General features: G+C 47.3%; 1 protein-coding gene across 2 annotated transcripts in view; it reads right to left on the reverse strand.

The window, feature by feature from the left end:
- Positions 1-1,255, reverse strand: part of SLC25A21 (solute carrier family 25 member 21) — a 157,177-nt gene extending 155,922 nt beyond the window's left edge. The window contains exon 1 of one of the 2 annotated variants that reach the window (XM_029911510.1): positions 1,208-1,255. The gene's annotated coding sequence lies outside the window, so the exon portion shown is untranslated. The remainder of the gene's footprint in view (positions 1-1,207) is intronic. The other variant, XM_029911509.1, reaches the window with a different exon arrangement.
- Between the last annotated feature and the right edge of the window lie 18,563 nt (positions 1,256-19,818).

The raw sequence follows: 19,818 nt of genomic DNA on the forward strand, positions 1-19,818 counted from the left end.
TCAATGCTAGCCGAAGCAGCAGACGTTCCAGCACCATCACTGGCAGCAAGAAGGAACTGAGAGTGGGGAGAGCCGGTGGGCACCACTCCAGAGGGCGCCAGAGCTGGTCCCCTACTGATACTGTTGAGGGAGAAACTTCCGGCACTGGTGCATATGGCGAGCACACACACCTAATATGGAAGGGACATGAGCAATGCATCTTGAAGAAGAGATGTGGTTCCACTCCAGTTCCAACACAGCACATGCCTTTTCCCTACTAAAAACTGTTTTCATTCTGGAAGGATACATACCTTTCCCAAATTGGCTGTTAAGATGTTTTGTAATTTATATTTAAAATTAGCAAGCTACAGACTCCAACGGCAGTATGTCACTCCATGGTGTGCATTATTTAGTGACTGTTGTACATCTTGGATGATTGAATTCCCTTGGCCTTTATCCTTCTGCTTTGCAGTACACCTGAAGCTAGCACCCATATAATGCACAACCTGGAGTGGTTTATTGCTGTATTAAAGGGGCTGTGAACATTGTGATTATCTGACTGGCTGTCTCAGTCTTTTGGATGATGTCATACTTACGTAGGATACCAATTCCCAATACCGCTAAGTTACAACCTCATCAGTGTAGAACTACAACAACAAAATGCTCCTATACCCATTCTATTCATTGAGTAGGGAAAAAACAAAAACAAATAAGTGGGGAATATAGATAACAGAAGTAGCTGGATTGTACACATTTCAAAAATGGAATTCTTTATGCTTTTGGGCCTTCTCTTGGGACAAACTCTGGCTCTGAACTCTGCATACACTCTAAAAGCTGTGACCAGGAGGGAAGTGTGGGGTACAATTGATGCACATTAATATTTGCTCCTCAAAAAACTGTAGTTGAACCTCCCCAGGCTTTCTGTGCATTGTACTCTGTAGGGGACGCTCTAGTGCAGATCTGAGAGTTCAGGGAGCATCACCCATGTGTTTTAGTGCAGACACCCCGTTTAGTGCAGAAGTCATTACACCTCCTCCTCACCGTGTGTTACTCATTTTCCTGGAATAACATAGTCACCAAGGAAACACAACAGAATGGAGATTGCTCATAGAAAATGTGGCAATAAACACGCCAGGCACTGTATAGCTGGAACACTACGTATTTATCTTGGCCTTCGTAGAGATACAGTTACGATATAAGAAATGATAATAAATATTTTACTGTGTACCTTATATTTCCTTCTATGAAATATGTCTGACTCAAAAATCAATCAATCCTAAGGAAGTGTGAATTGTATTGATCTTTCTTTCCTAAAAAAAGCAAAAAACAAACAAACAAAAACAACTGTTACATATTTCCTTCTTGAAATCAGCTTACTTGTTGGCTAATGCAAGTTATCTGACAAGACAAATACTTCCAGCAGCCTCTAACTCACTGTAAAAAGCATTGTTTGGAGAATAATCAATGTCTGAAACACTAGGGTCCCAGCAGTCAATCTTCCATTATGAGTTCTATCCAGACTACATTTTTTTCATGGCTGCTGGCCCACTGCATCTGTGCAGACACATAAAGCTTTAACCTGTTCCCTCTCAGAAGCAGCCATAAAATGCCATTTTCAGCTTTATAGATATGGCTGTTAAAGCCCACTCCATCCACATATTGTGTCTTTCCCAGATGTAAAATGTGTTAATTAGGCTCAAAAGAAAAGTGTACAGGGATGCTCTGAGCATGTTGGAAAAGATTTACATGACATTCACCTTCATTTTAAAAAATGACATTTACTTTAACTCTTGCCCATTATTCTGGTTAGCAGTGTGGTTTGGGATTAGCTAATGGGACCCTGGAGCTTCTGGCAAACATTAATTAATCTTTTAGGTAATAAGCCAAATCAATCCTTTCCTTAGAAAAATGTGTAAAAGTGGAAAGTTCTTTTAAAAAATGCTCCATAATGGCAGTTAGCATTCAAGTAGAATGTTATCCCCAGAGGCCTTGAATACACTGAAATAATGCATCATGCTAGAAAACATGTCAGCTAAGAAGATATTGAACACAATTTGCCCTTAGCATGGACAAGAATGTGTAAGTCCCCGCAGGTCTAAAACCCAGTCCTAGAGAGCTGCCAGGCAGCAAACATCTCCATGCTGCCAGCCAGCAGCAGCTGTAACTAGCTTGTGCTCCACTACTCATGACCCACTGTGGACACGGTCCCTGGGAAGTCCCACTCAGGAGGTCTGACAGGCAGCAGCCTCATGGCTCCTCCTCACTGCCCTGTATAAACCCAAGGGGCCTTCCAGGAAGTATCCAGGTAACTGAGTGGATTTCTTGCTGCCATCACCATTCATTCTCCTGAACAACTGGCTTCGACCTCAGTTTGATTTGGCTTTGCCTCCTGACCCAGACCCTGAAACCTGACTCAAACTCTGACCCTTGAAATCGATCCTGGCCTGGAACCTGACTGCAAACTCCTTCACAGTGTGGCCACATATCTGGACCGAGTCTTCCTCCCAGAATTTTTTAATGAGGACCACCAAAAATTGAGGGCGTTTATAAACCAATGCTGCCTACTGTTTCTACTCCACCTCCAGTCCTACCCCACTGACCAAGCAAAAAGTAGGACTCATTATTAGCCTCCCGGTGGCAGATGCATTGGATTGGGCCTCACTACTACTCAAACGAGTGAGTTAGATGCAATTCCTTTAGGCATTTTCTGCCATATTTGATGATCCCCACTGTACTCGCTCGGCAGAGGCAGCCCTGTGCCAACTCCAGCAGGGGCAAGCAGCAGCTTCCTCCTACACAGCCCACTTTGGCGACTAGTCTCTGACACCAAGTGGAACGAAGCGGCACAGCTCTACCAGTTCCATTGGGGACTACACAAGAAGATTAAGGACGAGTTAGCTCATGTGGAGGCCCTGATGCCTTCATCAACCTTGTCATACACATCGTCAATAGGGCTCAGGGAGCAACATGAGGAAAGGAAGTGGTCTGTGTTACTTGGTACCTGTCTCCAAACCAGACCCAGACCATGCAGCTGGATAGTGCCAACCGCCATGTGACCCCTGAGGAAAAACAGCGCTGCTGCTGCCATGGGCTATGTTTCCACTGGGAATGATCTGGCCATGGTCTTGCCAACTGCCCACCCTGAGCTCTAGCAAGATGCACTTCAGGAAACTACCACACCCAGGACTAGTAGAAGGGGTTGGCCAGAATAAGCCCTGAGATAATGACCCCCTACTCTTCACTGAGACATACCCAATTCACGGTGAGCTCTCCCCGTACCTCAAAGTCCAGGTCTGTGTCTGGGCTCCAGGGGAACCTTACCAAATCCCACCACAGTGGGCACTGGTGCATTCCAGGGCAGTGAACAACTTTATAGATGCTGATATGGCCCATGTCCTGGGTATTCAGGTTTAACCAAACAATCTCCCTGACCTAGTGAAAACAACAGATGGCTCACTCCTGTCATTGGGGCCAGTGACATAGAAGACAAGGCCAAGGAAAACTACAAGTGGTATGCCTGTGGTTCTCAAACTTTTGTACTGGTGACCCCTTTCACATAGCAAGCCTCTGAGTGTGACCCCCCTTATAAATTAAAAATGCTTTTTTATATATCTACCATCATTATATATGCTGGAGGCAAAATGGGGTTTGGGGTGGAAGCTGACAGCTCACGACCCCCCATGTAATAATCTTGCGACCCCCTGAGGGGTCCCAACCCCCAGTTTGAGAACCCCTGTGGTATGCTGACTGCCAGCGCCTAGAAGACCCAGCATTCACTGTTGGGCAAAAAGTGTGGGTATTAGCCCAAGACTTCTGCACCAACAAGCTGTGTTGTAAATGGGACTACCATACCATGGGCCATATTCCGTCATCCAGTTAATCAACCCAGAGACCATGAAGCTTCAGTTACCCAGTTCTCTCAAAATAGTGTTTCACATATTCTTGCTAAAATCCTCCATTGACAACCCCTTCACTCACCAGGGTCAGCCACTGCCCCCTATGGTATGGATCCAAGAACTTAATGAGTACAAGGTCCGTGGACTCAAAAATCAGACAGCTCCCTTTGGTACCTTATAGGCTGGAAGGGTATGGCCAAGAAGAGTGATCCAGGGAGCCCATCTCCCTAGTCCATGCCCCTGATCTCATGGTAGCCTTCCATGCATCCCATCCAGACAAATCCAGGCTGGTGGAAGGCATGGGTTATGTAAGACCCAGCTGGTCTACAACCTGAGCCTGTTGAGCTGCCAGGCAGCAGACATCTCCATGTTGATACCAGTGGCAGCTGTAAGCAGCTTGTGCTCCACCATTTGTGACCCACTGTGGACACAGACCATGGGAAGTCCTGCCTTAGGGGGTTAGACAGACAGCAGCCTCATGGCCCCTGATTGGCTCCCCACCCTATATAATCCCAAAGGGCATTCCAGGAAGTGTCCTGGCTACAGTGCGGATTTCCTGTAGCTGCTACAACCATTCCTGCTCTTGAACTCATGACTTCAACCTCGGCTTGATTTGGACCTTGCCTCCTGACCCAGACCCTGAAACCTGACTTGGACTCTAACCCTTGGTTTCGACCCTGGCCTGGAATACAAACTCCTTCACTACTTCTAGTCTCAGGTTTGACCCAGCTCTGACCCTTGATTCAAACTATTCTTGTTAGGATTTTGATAGGATGGTTATGTTTAAAAATATTAGCTAAAAAGACCTTTGGTTAACCACAGCTAGCTAACACAGGTGCTAATACCATTATGATACATTTTACCAATGTAGACATGACTATAGAAAGTAAAGTAGAGTGAGTTGTTTCTGCATGAAAAGTGATGATGGCCTGGCCTCCTATCTACACCAAGCCCAAGGATCAGTAGGAAATACTGGCCTCAAACCTTCAGCACCTGGGCCATTCACACTGAGCACCAGTCCCTTTGCACAGTGTACTAGGTCCTCTCACTCCAATGGCAGGACAGCCAACTTTGTGGCTGTGTTGCCATTGGCTCGCTGGTCCTTGACTGTACAGTACACTCCCGCTTCAGTCCCCAAAAGGGGGGTTAAAACATAGACTGTAAATCAATTATAAGGGGGTCACAAACTTCTGGGGAATTTTACAGCAGACATTCCAAATGAGTGGACTCATGGAAATGACTGAAAACTGGAAAGGACAGTTACCTGTTCCGTAACTGGCATTCTTTGAGATGTGTTGCTCCTGTCTATTCCACAGTAGGTGTGCATGCTCGCCACGTGCACCGGTGCTGGCAGTTTTTCCCTTAGCAGTACCCGCAGGAGGGGAGCACCGCTGCGACCCTTGGAGTGGCGCCTCTATATTGCACTATAAGGGGAGCTGCGCTCTCCCCCCACCCTCGGTTCCTTTTTGCCAGACAACTCCGACAGAGGGGAAGGAGGGCGGGGTGTGGAATAGACAGGAGCAACACATCTCGAAGAACGCCAGTTACGGAACAGGTAACTGTCCTTTCTTCTTCGAGTGATTGCTCCTGTGTATTCCACAGTAGGTGATTCCAAGCAATATCTGTTGGAGGTGGGTAGGAGTTCACAATAGTTCGGGACGAAGTACCGCCCTGCGAACCCGGCATCATCCCTAGACTGGGAGACAATCGCGTAATGCGAAGTAAATGTGTGAACTGAGGCCCACGTGGCTGCCCTACAGATGTCCTGGATGGGGACATGGGCGATGTAGGCAGCTGATGAGGCCTGAGCCCTTGTAGAGTGTGCCCTGATGATTGGTGGCGGGGGAATCCCTGCCAGATCATAGCACGTGCGTAAGCACGAGGTGATCCAGCGGGAGAGCCGCTGGGTGGAGATAGGCTGCCCCTTTGCCAGTTCGGCCGAGGCAATAAAGAGTTGAGAGGATTTCCGGAACAGCTTAGTCCGATCCAGATAAAAAGCCAACGCCCTACGCACATCGAGCTTGTGGAGGCGGCGTTCCTCGTTAGAGAAAGATGCTCTGCTCCATATGGAAGGTGGAGACCACCTTCGGGAGGAAAGCCGGGTGTGGGCAGAGCTGGACTTTATCCCTGTGGAAAATCATATAGGGGGGTTCTGAGGTTAAGGCCCTGAGTTCCGAGACACGTTGGACCGACATGATCACCATGAGGAAGGCCACCTTCCATGAGAGGTGCGACCAGGAACACGTGGCCAGGGGTTCGAAGGGGGCCCCGTGAGACGGGACAAGACCAGGTTGAGGTCCCATTGCGGCATGGGGGGGGCCTAGCATATGGGAACAAACGGTCAAGGTCCTTCAGGAAACGGGAGGTCATCGAATGGGAGAAGACCGAGTGCCCCTGCACTGGCGGGTGAAAGGACGATATGGCCGCAAGGTTCACCTTAACTGAGGCAGGTGCCAGACCCTGGGCCCTAAGGGATAAAAGGTAGTCCAGGACAAACTGGAGAGGTGCGGCAGAGGGGGAGACTCCTCACTCACTCGCCCACCTGGCAAATCTGGACCACTTCGCCACGTATGTCTGATGCGTGGACGGCTTCCTGCTTTCCAGGAGGACTCGCCTTACCTGCTCTGAACACCTGTTCTCCTCATTCAGCCACGGAGTAGCCACGCTGTCAGGTGGAGCACGGACAGATTGGGATGGAGGAGGCGCCCCCCATTCTGGGAGAGGAGGTCCCGGCGGAGCGGTAGTGGCCGTGGGGCGGCCGCCAAGAGGTGTAGGAGGGGCCCGTACCAGTGCTGGTGGGCCCACGCCGGGGGCTATGAGAATGACTCTCGCCTTGTCCACTTTCACCTTCTGAAGGACCTTGGCGATGAGGGGGAACGGGGGAAAGGCATAGAGGAGATGGCCCGACCAGCTCAGGAGGAATGGGTCGGAGATCGAGCCTTCCCCCCCCCCCTCCCCTGGAGCAGAACCGGGGGCAACGCCGGTTCTGGCGGGTTGCAAACAGGTCAATCTGGGGAGCTCCCCACTCTCGGAAGAGCCGGTGAGCGACCTCCGAGTGGAGCGACCACTTGTACTGGGGGGAGAAGACCCTGCTGAGGCGGTCCACTTGTGTATTGCGGACGCCCGGGAGGTGAGCCGCCCTCAGGGAGATATCGTGGGCTATACAGAACTCCCATAGGTTCAGGGTTTCCCAGCAGAGGGCTAGGGAGCGAGTACCGCCTTCTCTGTTGATATAGTACATGGCGGCGGTGTTGTCCGTGAGCACCCTACTGCGGAGGTGCGTGAGGAAAGCCACGCACGCCAATCGTATCGCCCTGAGTTCCTTGACATTTATGTGCAGGGACAAGTCCAGGGTCGACTACGTTCCCTGGGTTTGCACGTCTCCCATGTGGGCTCCCAAGCCGAGATCCGAAGCATCAGACATCAGGTCTATGGATGGGTTGGCCCCTCTGCAGGGAACCCCTTGCAGCATATTGCTCGGGCAGGACCACCATAGAAGGGATCACTGGCGGCAAGAAGGAACTGAGGGTGGGGGGAGCCCGTGGCTCCTCTTATAGCCCGATATACAGACGCCACTCCAGGGCTCGCCGCAGTGCTCCCCCAGTACGGGTACTGCTAAGGGAAAAACTTCCGGCACCGGTGCACGTGGCGAGCACGCACACCTACTGTGGAATACACAGGAGCAATCACTCGAAGAAGAAAAGAGTTTCTCTGGGCAGCATGTCATCTAGTGTGGCTGGTCCTCCGTTCTGACATTCCCATAGCAGCAGCTGCAAATTGTTCATGCTTAAGCTCTATTGTCTGGCTTTGCTGGAAGGACAGGAGACACTGGATGTGGTTTAATCAGGCCACAACTTTATTCTTAAATGTGTGGGAGTACCCGGCAGATAAAAGTTTACAGTGCAGATAATTCCATAATCAACTCAATATATATCAGGGGGCTTGTGTCAGCCCTCCCATTTACCCAGCCTGGTCCCCAGCCAACCCACTGCTGAGCCCTCACCAATTCCCCCGGCTGTACCAGTCATAGGAACACTGAATGACCCCATTTCTGCTCCTTTAAAGAATACCTCCTTTAAATCCTTTGCTAATCCATTTTATCTGATCACCATATCCCTTCCCTAGGGAGGACCTGCACTGGACACCTGCCACAAGGAGGTGCCAGCAATTAGCTTGGCTGCCTCCCCTCCATAGCTACCTGGGTTCCCAGACATCTCCATTGCAGAGCTATGAGAGAAGTTTTAATGATTTTATGCAATTTCAGGATCTGGAAGGCTTATCACCGATATGACCCATTACAGAGGAACATGTGCTGCAGTACGTGGTGTCGTTAGCAAGCTGACGACTGGGATCCTCAACCATCTCCACTCGCCTATCGACCCTTATGTTTGTCAGCAGGCTGAATGGTTACCCACATCCTTGCAGCAGTTTTGTAGTTCAAAGGTTTCTAGCGGGGGGGGGGGGGGTCTCAAAGCACCAGCCCTAAAAAGGATACACGTCATCCCATCACTGTTAATACACTCAGGGATCTGGTGTCGATCTTGGAACCCATATGTCATTGAGGGCAGAAGGTGGCCTAGTTCAGGGCAGCATTTCTGGTACTTTTTTTTGAGCTTTTAGGATTAGTGAGCTAGTACCTGGGTCTTGTAGGAACCCTTCTGGAAGGGCTTTGGAACTGAGGGACATACAGTGGGAGGGGCGATTATTAACCTTATTAACCTTGAGGAGGTCAAAGATGGCTCAGGGAGGCTGGGATGAATCCATTATTCTACAGGAGGGTGGCGAGCCCAGGATCTACTAGATGGCAGCTGTGAGGGCACAGACCTATAGAGTTCCCCACCTTGGGGGGATAGGTCAGCATCTCCTGCTGACCTGGTCTGCAGCTGCAGCAGAAAGTCACTCGCTGGTTCTCTAGCCCTTAAAGGGGCACACACCTTTTCCTACAAGCAAAGCAGAGGGAAGCATAAGAGCCATTATTATTAACAGCTGGTAAATTGGTCAATTCTGTTGCAAATAAAGCATGAGTAAAAATTCCTGTTCCATGTTTGACAGTTGAAGTACTGCAGCGAAATGCAGAAATATAGAACACAACATGGATCTTCCAAAACACCTAAGGCATGATTACAAGGCACCACACACTAAGCTGGCATTGCACCTTGCACACCTCCATGGAAATCTCACACTTACAAGTGGATCTTCAGAAAGGGAGAATTTGGCTTGTGATACATATAAAATTATCTGGATGGTGTTAGAGGAGTAACCCAGTATTTATACTGCTATGTTTGAGTTATTAAAAATATGACTAAGGTCTTTACGATGCATGTACATCAGACTTGGTTTGAAAGCAATAGGAAAATAAATCAAAGAATCTCTTAAATGATGTAAGCTTAGTGCTGCATTTTACCCTGGAATTCTGTATCGTATTACGTTTCATCATTTTAATTCCCTTGTTGCCCATCTGCCAGAATTGGTTTATTTTTGTTGAGCCTGCTTAAAAACTGAGGGGAATGTTCCTATTGGACTACTATGACGTCCTCCTACACTAGATCTACTGTAGGTAATTAGCGTTATTTTAGCTATTTCACAGTAAAGGTAATATATGTAGATTTAATGCACCTGTGACAGGTGCAAGCATGCTATCCATAATCATTTGGCATTGATGCAACAATATATTGCTATCACTTATCCATGTGGCATCCGGAAGCAGCGGCATGTCCCCACTCCGGCTCCTACATGTAGGGGCAGCCAGGGGGCTCCGCACGCTGCCCCCACCCCAAGCGCTGTCCCTGCAGCTCCCAATGGCCAGGAACCACTGTCAACGGGAGCTGCAGGGGCAGTGCCTGCTGACAGGGCAGCGTGCAGAGCAGGAAGGGGGACATGCCGCTGCTTCTGGGAGCTGCTTGAGGTAAGCGCTGCCTGGAGCCTGCCCCCCTGCCCCCCTCCCACACCCCAACCCCCTGCCCCACCCCGATCCCCCTCCCGCCCTCTGAACCCGTCCATCTCAGCCCGGAGCAACCTCCTGCACACCCAACCCCTCATCCCCAGCCCCACCCCAGAGCCCGCACCCCATCCCCTTGCCCCAGCCTGGAGCCCTCTCCCGCACCCTCAACTCCTCATTTCTGGCTCCACCCCATAGCCCGCACCCCAGCCAGAGCCCTCACCCCTTCCCACACCCCAACTTCATGGCCCGCCATACAATTTGCATACCCAGATGTGGCCCTCAGGCCAAAAAGTTTGCCCACCCCGGTCTATGGTGTAGTCAAAAGAAGGTAATAGCCATGGCCATATTTGAAATTCCTGCCTCTTCACACCTTTTCTGAAACCTACCCCTTGATCTTACGGATCCAGACATTAAGTACATGTACAGGACAGAATACTATGAAGAGAGTGCATAAGTAGGTAATTGTACAAAAGATTATGGAGAAAACAACATCTCAAAAACTAACAATAGGTCAGAACCTCAGCCAGTGTAAATTGGTGTAGCTCCACTAAGGTCAATTGAGCCACACTAACTAACAGCAGATGAGACAATCTGGCCCTAAGAATCTTTATGTTCAGTTGTACTTGACTATGTCTCAAGAGTGCCTTAACTTTCTACTGACTATTGTTGATATGACATTATATGCTCTTCCATAAGTCTTTACTTAACATGTCATTTAAAATTTGTTTGGTCTTATAGTCAATGCCAAATCTGAGATATAAAATGAAAAAATTGGCAATAGTAAAATATCTCAGAACATGCATCACATTCAGCTGACACTTGAACACTGTTTATGTGCAAAAATCACAAGTTTCCTAATGTGATTAACAATAGCGGTAAAAAGGCATTTATATGTCAAACCATTTTTTCCTCCAGTAATTAGACAGTATTTACATACATTTTAGAGACTGCCAGTGTTGGCCTTAAAGATTTGACTTACAAAATAAATATATGCATTTAAACATATTTAAGTACCTGAGTCTCTGCACACAAGTGAACTGCAATTTATCATGTAACATTCTCCATACATTTTTCAGCAAGCATTACATACTGCTCTGTTACTCACAGATGACATATTCTTTCTATCATGTGTGACTAAGAAGGAAGTTTTTTAAAACATGATTGAAGGGATCAGTGAGGTCAACACTGGGTTACACTGTATTTGTGCCATGACAGCTTTCGCTGTTTCAATGCATACTAAACCAATATCCTTGCAATGAAAATGTGCAAGCTATATTTTCTTTGCCATTATAGTAAAATGCTTCTCAATAAACGTGTTTTCACAAGAAGTTTGCCCACTCATGTGTCCCAGAGCTGTTGTAATCTTCATTGCTCAGGCTGATCTAAGAGTAGGGACATTATTCTAATTCTTGACATGTTTAAAGTTCTCTAATGAATAAAGCTAACAGTTTATGGCTGCTTGGACTGTCACTCGATTGCCCTAAGGTCTTTAAGGTCTTTAAAACAGGCCTCCTAGTTTGTGTTTAACTACCTTGTCCACAGAGGTCTGAAGAGTAGAGCAGATCAAAGATGTGCTGGGAACATAAAGAGCAGCTGTCCTTCATTTACCGTTAATTAACTACATCTGACCCGATCCTTTATGACCTCCTTGTCACACATTCAACAGCTATAAGCCTTATGACCTGTCCCTAAGTACTGTACCATTGCACAAGTTTCAAGGAAATATAAATCTAAAAATATTAAATGTGGGACAGGAAAGAAATCTTTGGTCTCACACCACAGGGTTGCTGTTTGAGGAAATACAAGGCTTGACTCTGGATTTATATGCAACTATCACAGGCTGCTCAGTTGTTTGGGAGTCAAAATATTCTTTCAAAACTGGATGATTCTGAATTTAGAGTCTACATTTTATCTAGCTATTTTATTTATCGGCCATTGTATGTTACCTATCACTGAAGGATATGAGTAAAAATGACACAACAGGGATGCCTAAAGCAGATTTAAGACAAGGGCCATATCTGGAAATACTGGCCGGGATTCTGTGCTGGAGCCTCAGCACAAAGTCCTGGGGAAATAGAACCAAAGGTGGCTTTAAACCACCTTTATGCTCTTCAGATTCTTGATGGCTGTGGTGACCAGTTCAGCCTCAGTGTAAACTAGAGCCTCTAGAAGCTTCTCTACTTTATGATATCCTTCCATACTGGGCTGCTTATGCCCACCACAGCTGAAAATCCCCCTCCAACCCTAACATGCCCCCTCCTGTACCCAACATATTCCTTTTGCTGGGGCTTGTGAGGGGGTCTACATAGGGTTGCCTGTGACTATCATACACATTGCTGGTGTTGGGGAAATTCTCTCCTGGCACGATAAGGAGTTTTTATGGTCCCTGTACTACTCTTCAGTGGCAAGTAGGGGCCAAGCAGAAAGGTGAATCCTTCCTAACGTCTCCTTTTCAGTTACCAACAGGAGGGACTGCTTCAGGAAATGGGGATTCACTGTAATGATGCAGACAGACTGAAATAGTTATAGATTTCATAACAAGCTGCATGGACAGAGATGGGAGTTACATAATTCATAACATTGATACAATTACATAGATGAGAGTAATATGTTTCTATTTACCACTCCTGAAATTATTCTAGCAAATTATTGACAGGGTGATTAGGAAGGCAAATACCCCCTCTACAGGCAATAAAGGCTAGGGGGCATAACCTCAGCTGGTGTAAAAGGGCATCGTTCTACTGAAGACAATAGAGTTACATCCCTTTACACTAGCTGAAGATCTGGCCCTAAGAATCTTTATGTTCAGGTCTACTTGACTTTGTTTCAAGATTGCCCTCACTGGTTCTATGGTTAAAATCAAAATGCTCTTAAAGATCAAAGAAGTAAGTCCACCACAACACTGGCTTGGTCTGACATCTTACTACTATGAAATGGAATTTACAAATCCAAATAAGGCCAGTGCTGGATTGGGGAGAGCCATGCTGACAGCTGTCTCTCCTGGTTCCCGCCACCTGCCCTGGGCGGAGGGGTTGGAGGGCAGGGACACGGGACAGGGCTGCTCGGGCCCCCTGCCCAGGGCAGGAGGAAGGTCCGCCGCGGCTCCACACAGCTGCCCACGTGGCTCTTATCGTGGCTGGGCTGTGGCTCTATGCTGCCCCTCCAGCCGGAGCCGGGTCAGGAAGAGCTGTGCTGGCAGCTGTGGGAAGCCTGGGTCTCTCCACCTGCCCTGGGCGGGGGAGGGGAGGGACACTGGGAAGGAGCTGCTCGAACCCCATGCCCAGGGCAGGTGGAGGGTCTGCCACGGCTCCCCACAGCTGCCAGCATGGCTGTCCCTGACCCAGCTCTGGCTGGGGAGGGGGGCAGCTTGGAGCTGCAGCCTGGCCATGGTAAGAGCTGGGGGGGCAGCTGTGGGGAGCTGCAGAGGACCCTCCATCTGCCCTGGGCGGGGGTCCTGAGCAGCCCTTGGGCAGCTCCACAGGTCTCCCCCCTCTCTCCGGCCAGGCCAGCGTGGAGCCGTGGCAGACCCTCCACCTGCCCGCGGTGCGAGTGGGGGCCTGAGAGCAGTCCCTGGCCGTGTCCCCGCCCCCTAGGCTCCCAGCCCATCCGAGGGCAGGTGGAGGGTCTGCGACTCTGTGTGGGCGCCCTATAGCTGCCCATGCGGCTCTCCCCGGGGGGGGGGAAGAGGTGAGGGGATGCCTCAGAGCCTCAGTCCGGCCCCCAGTGGAGAGCCCTGCAAATCCACAGATAATTTCTGCGGATAGCAGATCGCATGCAGATATACATTTGTGTTTCCGCGCAGGGCTCTAATGATAGCCAAAGAGGAAGTTCTATTCCATCCAGACCAGCAGTTTGCTTTTGGAAAATGTAGTAATGATAATAATTTGTTAGTGTGGATGGCCGTGCTGCAGTATAACCCCTTCCTATCCCCACCTACCCAGAAAAGTTTCCAAACCCTGGGCCTGTTCAAAGGAAGATTATCTAAAGTTGTCTGGGGACAGTTCCTGCAGCCCTCATGCAGGCATAAATCCCACAGACGCCAATGGAAACTTTGCCTACACAAGGTCTGAGGGATCAGGCACTTTGTGAAAGATTCATATCTCTGCTCTTCCACTCACTTTTTTGTATAGGTGCCCAAACATTCAGTAGTCTGCCTGGTATCCTTCCTGATGGTGTCTGTGCAGATAATGCCCTATAAATCCAACCAGCACTGCAACATCAATAAATGGGTTTTGTGCAGCATCAGTAGCTAATAAGTGGTTTAGTGCACTGCCTCCCTCCAACATCCTTGTACTGTCATTCTAGGGCTCTCATCAGTTCAGGAAGCTGCTGAGTGAGACATTTTGAGATTACATATTCTGCTACATGATTTAACATAGTTACTGATAATTAGCCACATAGGGCCTGATCTAAAGCCTGTTGAGGTCAATGGAAAGTCTCCTTGAATTCACCGTGTTTTGGTTTAGGCCCCTATTCCCAAAGCATTAACTGAAAAAGATAAAATTAACTAAAAGTTACATTAACGAAAGGAGAGACTTTGAAAGCTGATACTGCAGCTTAAACTGTCCCTAGATGTCTTTCTGTATAAATCAGTTCTTATGTAATCTTTTTGTCAAACACGAGTCCAGTGCCTTGCCCACAACTGTCAATATTTCAGTCCTTTCCTAACAAAGTTCCAATCAATTACATCTCTAAACAAGTTAATACACTTTCAAAGGTAGTCATGCAAATGTGTATATACTGGTAAGTATCATTGCTAAACATAAACATGATCCTTTTTATAATGGTTTATTTTAATTCATTGACATTTTACTATATCATAAAAACTACTCAAGAGATTCTTGGAAAAAATTAACTGGTAACCTATTAAAGGACCATTATAATTTAATGGGAATAATTTACCCTTTTGCTTAAAAAAATATTTGGCAAGCTCTCTTGATTCAGACTTTATGGTGACTATCTTGTTTTGTTAGTTAAAGAATTCTAAATAGGGCTGCCAACTTTGGTTGGATGAATTCCTGGAGGTTTCATCACATGACATTATCTTTATCATTAAAGATTAATTTTCAATTCCTGGAGACTCCAGAACAATCCTGGAGAGTTGGCAACCCTAATTCTAAAGAAAGCAAAACTAAAAAGCAGGGCTGGCTCTGGCTTTTTTGCTGCCCCAGGCAAAAAAGCCTCCGGCCGCCCCCCCCCCCCCACCGCGGCCGGGGGGAGGGCGCCGGAGCCCTGGGAGGAGGGCGACGATCTCCCCCCGGCAGCCAGAGCGCAGGGGGCAGGGCGGCGAGAGGGCTGCGAGCCGGAGCGCCGCGCCGCCCCCCTCCAGGTGCCGCCCCAAGCACAAGCTTGGTGGGCTGGTGCCTGGAGCCGGCCCTGCTAAAAAGCAACTAATATGTACTGATTTTTGTCTTTCACACTTAGGGCCAAATTCAGCTCATTGGCCTCAATAGAAGGTGTCTACATGTCTCAGTGGGTATAATTTGCCCTCAAGAAAAGATTAACTGTGTATAAGGCCATAGATGAATTCAGCGATTCTACTTGTATTAGCTCTCAGCACGTCTGGATAAACAATTTTAGCTAAAGGTATTGACTTAATGACAAAGTGAAAAAAAAATTCCTTGTACTGTATTGTATGTGAGCATTAGAACTTAAAATATTTCCTACAATATTTAAAACTGTGCTAATGGTTCAAGTCTTTAAATCAGGAAAAGATGGAGGAAGCTGCATGCCAATATCTTTTCTTAATGCCAATATTCCATTTTTTGTGAAAATACAGAAAACAAATTTGAACAATTGCTTCAAAATGTAGGTTACAAACATTAAACTGGGTTTAAGAACATAGTTTCTAACAGTAACAACATTTAGCTAGACAGTATTCCAAAAGTAGACATGCCCACTACTTGTCATTGAGTATTGAGTATGTACAGTAATTAGCAAAGGGTTGTGGCTAATAGCCGACTTCCGTCTTTCAAAGAATGCCCACTAATCAATGTGAATGGTAAACCTCCTTCTACACTAAGAGCCAGGAAGCATTACTAATACACAAACTTTATTCTTCAGAAATCAATCCTCCTTTCTAAAAAGATACAAAATAGTTGGCCCAAACTGTATTGTTGAAAGCTATAATTATCCATTGGTTATTTCAAGCTGAATATATACTTCCCACTTAAGTTAAAGAGGTTTTTGTCTAAGAAAAGGAATAAACTGTACTACCAGTCATAGTTAAGAGGGAAACTGTGTGTAGGTATATATACACCCAAGAAGCATAAAAATATAGTGGTGTTACAAAACAGCATTCCATACTTTTACCTTTCTTTACATTTTATCAAACATTACTAATAGGTCAACAGCAACCATAAATATATTTATTCTTTCAACCACATTTTGAACCATCAACATAATGTTATAATAAAAAATCTGGAATAGAGAACATGCTCATGCAACTGTAAGTGGTGGGTCCTTTGTCCGGCAGGCCAGAAGAAAAAGAGTTGTTACCATTATAAGGTAGTTGGTGGCAGAGTGGGAGGAAGGCGAGGGTTTATCTGGACAAAGCAGGAAGGAACATGAAGTGGCTGGGCCAGGTGGAGGGGCATTGCCCTTCCAGATGACCATAGGAGGGAGGTAATTATACCATAGGCAGTTCCAGAGAAGACCTCTCTCCCTGGGATTGGGGACCAAAATTGGGGAAACAGGAACAACACAGGCAGGGCCAGATTTCCACCTTATGCACCCCTAGGTACAGCATTTTCAGCACCCCCACCAGCACCTACAGCTGACCTTTGTGTTGCACACAGTTTTAGAGAGATAAGGTGCCCCTGGCATGTGCCTGCTGTGCCTAATTGGAAATCCAGCCCTGAACACAGGGTGGCTGCAGCCAACGTGCCAGCAGATATTGCAGACAGGCCTGGCCCAGGGTGGCCAAGATCCTAGCTGAAATTTGGGAAACTGAGGAACAGCCCAATATGGCTGTGTCCAAGATTCATGTGGAAATTGGGGAAACTGTGACACTGCCCAGTATTGCTGCAGCTAAGACCCCAGCCGAACCTGGTGAAACTGAGGCATAGATTCCACATTACATGTCAAGCAACCAGGAGGCTGAGGCGTATAACAGTATTCCTGCCAGCAAGTTAAAGAAGTATGGATTGGATGAATGGACTATAAAGTGGATAGAAAGCTGGCTAGATAGTCGGGCTCAACGGGTAGTGATCAACGGCTCAATGTCTAGTTGGCAGCCGGTATCAAGCAGAGTGCCCCAGGAGTCAGTCTGGGGCCGGTTTTGTTCAACATCTTTATTAATGATCTGGATGATGGGATTAATTGCACCCTCAGCAAGTTTGCAGATGATACTAAACTGGGGGGAGAGGCAGAAACGCTGAAGGGTAGGGATAGGGTCCAGAGTGACCTAGACAAATTGGAGGATTGGGCCAAAAGAAATCTGATGAGGTTCAATAAGGACAAGTGCAGAGTCCTGCACTTAGGAAGGAAGAATCCCATGTACCGCTACAGGCTGGGGACCAACTGGCTAAGCAGCAGTTCTGCAGAAAAGGACCTGGGGATTACAGTGGACAAGAAGTTGGATATGAATCAGAAGTGTGCCCTTGTTGCCAAGAAGGCCAAAGGCGTATTGGGCTGTATTAGTAGGAGCATTGTCAGCAGATCAAGGGAAGTGATTACTCCCCTCTATTCGGCACTGGTGAGGCCATACGTGGAGTATTGCATCCAGTTTTGGTCCCCCCACTACAGAAGGGATGTGGACAAATTGGAGAGAGTCCAGCAGATGGCAATGAAAATGATTAGGGGGCTGGGGCACATGACTTACGAGGAGTGGCTGAGGGAACTGGGGTTATTTAGTCTGGAGAAGAGAAGAGTGAGGGTGGATTTGATAGCAGCCTTCAACTACCTGAAGGGGGTTCCAAAGAGGATGGAGCTAGGCTGTTCTCAGTGGTGGCAGATGACTGAACAAGAAGCAATGATCTCAAGTTGCATTGGGGGAGGTCTAGGTTGGATATTAGGACACACTATTTCACTAGGTGGGTGGTGAAGCACTGGAATGGGTTACCTAGGGAGGTGGTGGAATCTCCATCCTTAGAAGTTTTTAAGGTCTGGCTTGACAAAGCCCTGGCTGGGATGATTTAGTTGGTGTTGGGCCTGCTTTGAGCAGGGGATTGGACTAGGTGACCTCCGAGGTCTCTTCCCACCCTAATATTCTATGATTGTTTACAGAGGATTGCCATGGATATTGGGGGACACCTCAGTCAAGGGACCATGACTCACCGCACACACTCAGGCCAGGCAGAGACAGAAAGCTGTCCCTGGGGAAGGAACATAGGATTAACCCAAAAGAGGGGAGATGGTTTCCTCATATACACACAGCCCGGGGTAGAGATAAAACTCCAGAAAAGCAGGGTATAGCGAGGGGTGAGGGAGCATGAATCCCTTCCTCACCTGACACTGGGTAATTAAAGCCCGGGTTTTACAGCTTACTTAAGACCAGCTTTGCATGTAGTGGACCATTTGGATGCACTTTTGTTTGTCGCAAAGGTTGATTACACAGATACAAGACTATTGACTTCATTGCATGTTGGCTGGTAGGTTAGGAATACTGCAGGCAAATGAAATATAGAACACCCCCTGCCCACTAGGCTCGCTTGTCTGGAGATAAGTTAGAAGGCAGGTATCTCTCTATTCACTGTTAAGAAGCTGGCAGGATCGTGGGAGTTGGAGAGGAGGGCTGAGGCATGAATGATTACTTTGCATGAATGAAAAGTTTGGCCATCTTCAATATCGCACTGCAGGTGGTGCCCTTGGGGTGAATGTTTTACACTTGGCAGTGGGCTGCCTCCTCAGTCACAGCCAGACCCAATTTATTGAAGAAAAATTAAGAAATGGAGGTTTTTACAATTCCTTATTCCGGGCAACAGAGTTTCCTTGAAGGGAGGCTGGGGTGCCACAGTGAGAGCTGAAAGTGGAGTGGTGCTCACTGGATCTGGGCAAGGATGGGAGCATAACATAGGGGAGCTCATTCCCAGGGGCAAGGGAAGTGATTCAGGCAGGGGTCCACAGTGGTAACATCCAGTTCTTCAAGTCACTCAGAGTCTGGAGTGGGTGGATTTTGAGAGCTGGTGCAGGGAACCCATAAGGAGCCTAATTGGGTAGTGAGGCCTTGGGAAGCCTTTAGTGTCCAATTTCATCTGATTGCAAAGCAACTATTACTTTGGTCATTCAGGTGTATATTGGGAGTAGGGGGAAATTTATTCCATTTTGCTATCAGAGTTAATAAAGTGTTTGAGGAGAAAGTATTTAGAAGGTAGGTTTTGGAATTTGGGGATCTATAGGAGAGATCTGACTTTCACAGTGTCAAAAACCCAACTGGGGGATGGCAATGCTGCAAGAGTGGGCTTGTCTACACTGGCAATTTACAGCACTGCAACTTTCTGGCTCAGGGGTGTGAAAAAACACCCCCCTCCCCGAGCGCAGCAAGTTTCAGCACTGTAAAGCGCCAGTGTAGACAGTGCACCAGCACTGGTAGCTGCGCTCCCAGTTACTAGCAATGAATTATTATTAAGAGGAATGGATCACTTGAATATAAAACAAGCCATGGTACCAGGAGTGAAGGAAGTGATAAAAAGAACTAGAAGAAGTTAAAAAAAATGGAGGTAAAATTTACTCAGAAGAGAAAAAACAAATCTGAATGAAATAAGATGGATCATTGAATAGTTCCCACATTTCTAAAAATGTCGAGAAATGCTGCAGAAAATTGGAAAGGTTTAAACAAGAATTTGATTTATTTTTGAGGGCATCGGGATCTACTCATAAGGAAGATGGACAAAAGGTTGCCATCTTTTTTTGAATATTGCAAATGCTGAAGCAATTTCATTATATAATTCATTTGATCTTAATGCTAGAGAATGAGCTGACTATGAGTTTTGTCTTAAAAACAAAACAACAACAACAACACTGTTTACCAAAAAGAAACGAAACATCAGAAAGATTCCAGTT

This window comes from Terrapene carolina, unplaced genomic scaffold, assembly GCF_002925995.2.
Source record: "Terrapene carolina triunguis isolate 2854851 unplaced genomic scaffold, T_m_triunguis-2.0 Scaffold96, whole genome shotgun sequence".
In the NCBI taxonomy this organism is placed as follows: domain Eukaryota; kingdom Metazoa; phylum Chordata; order Testudines; family Emydidae; genus Terrapene; species Terrapene triunguis.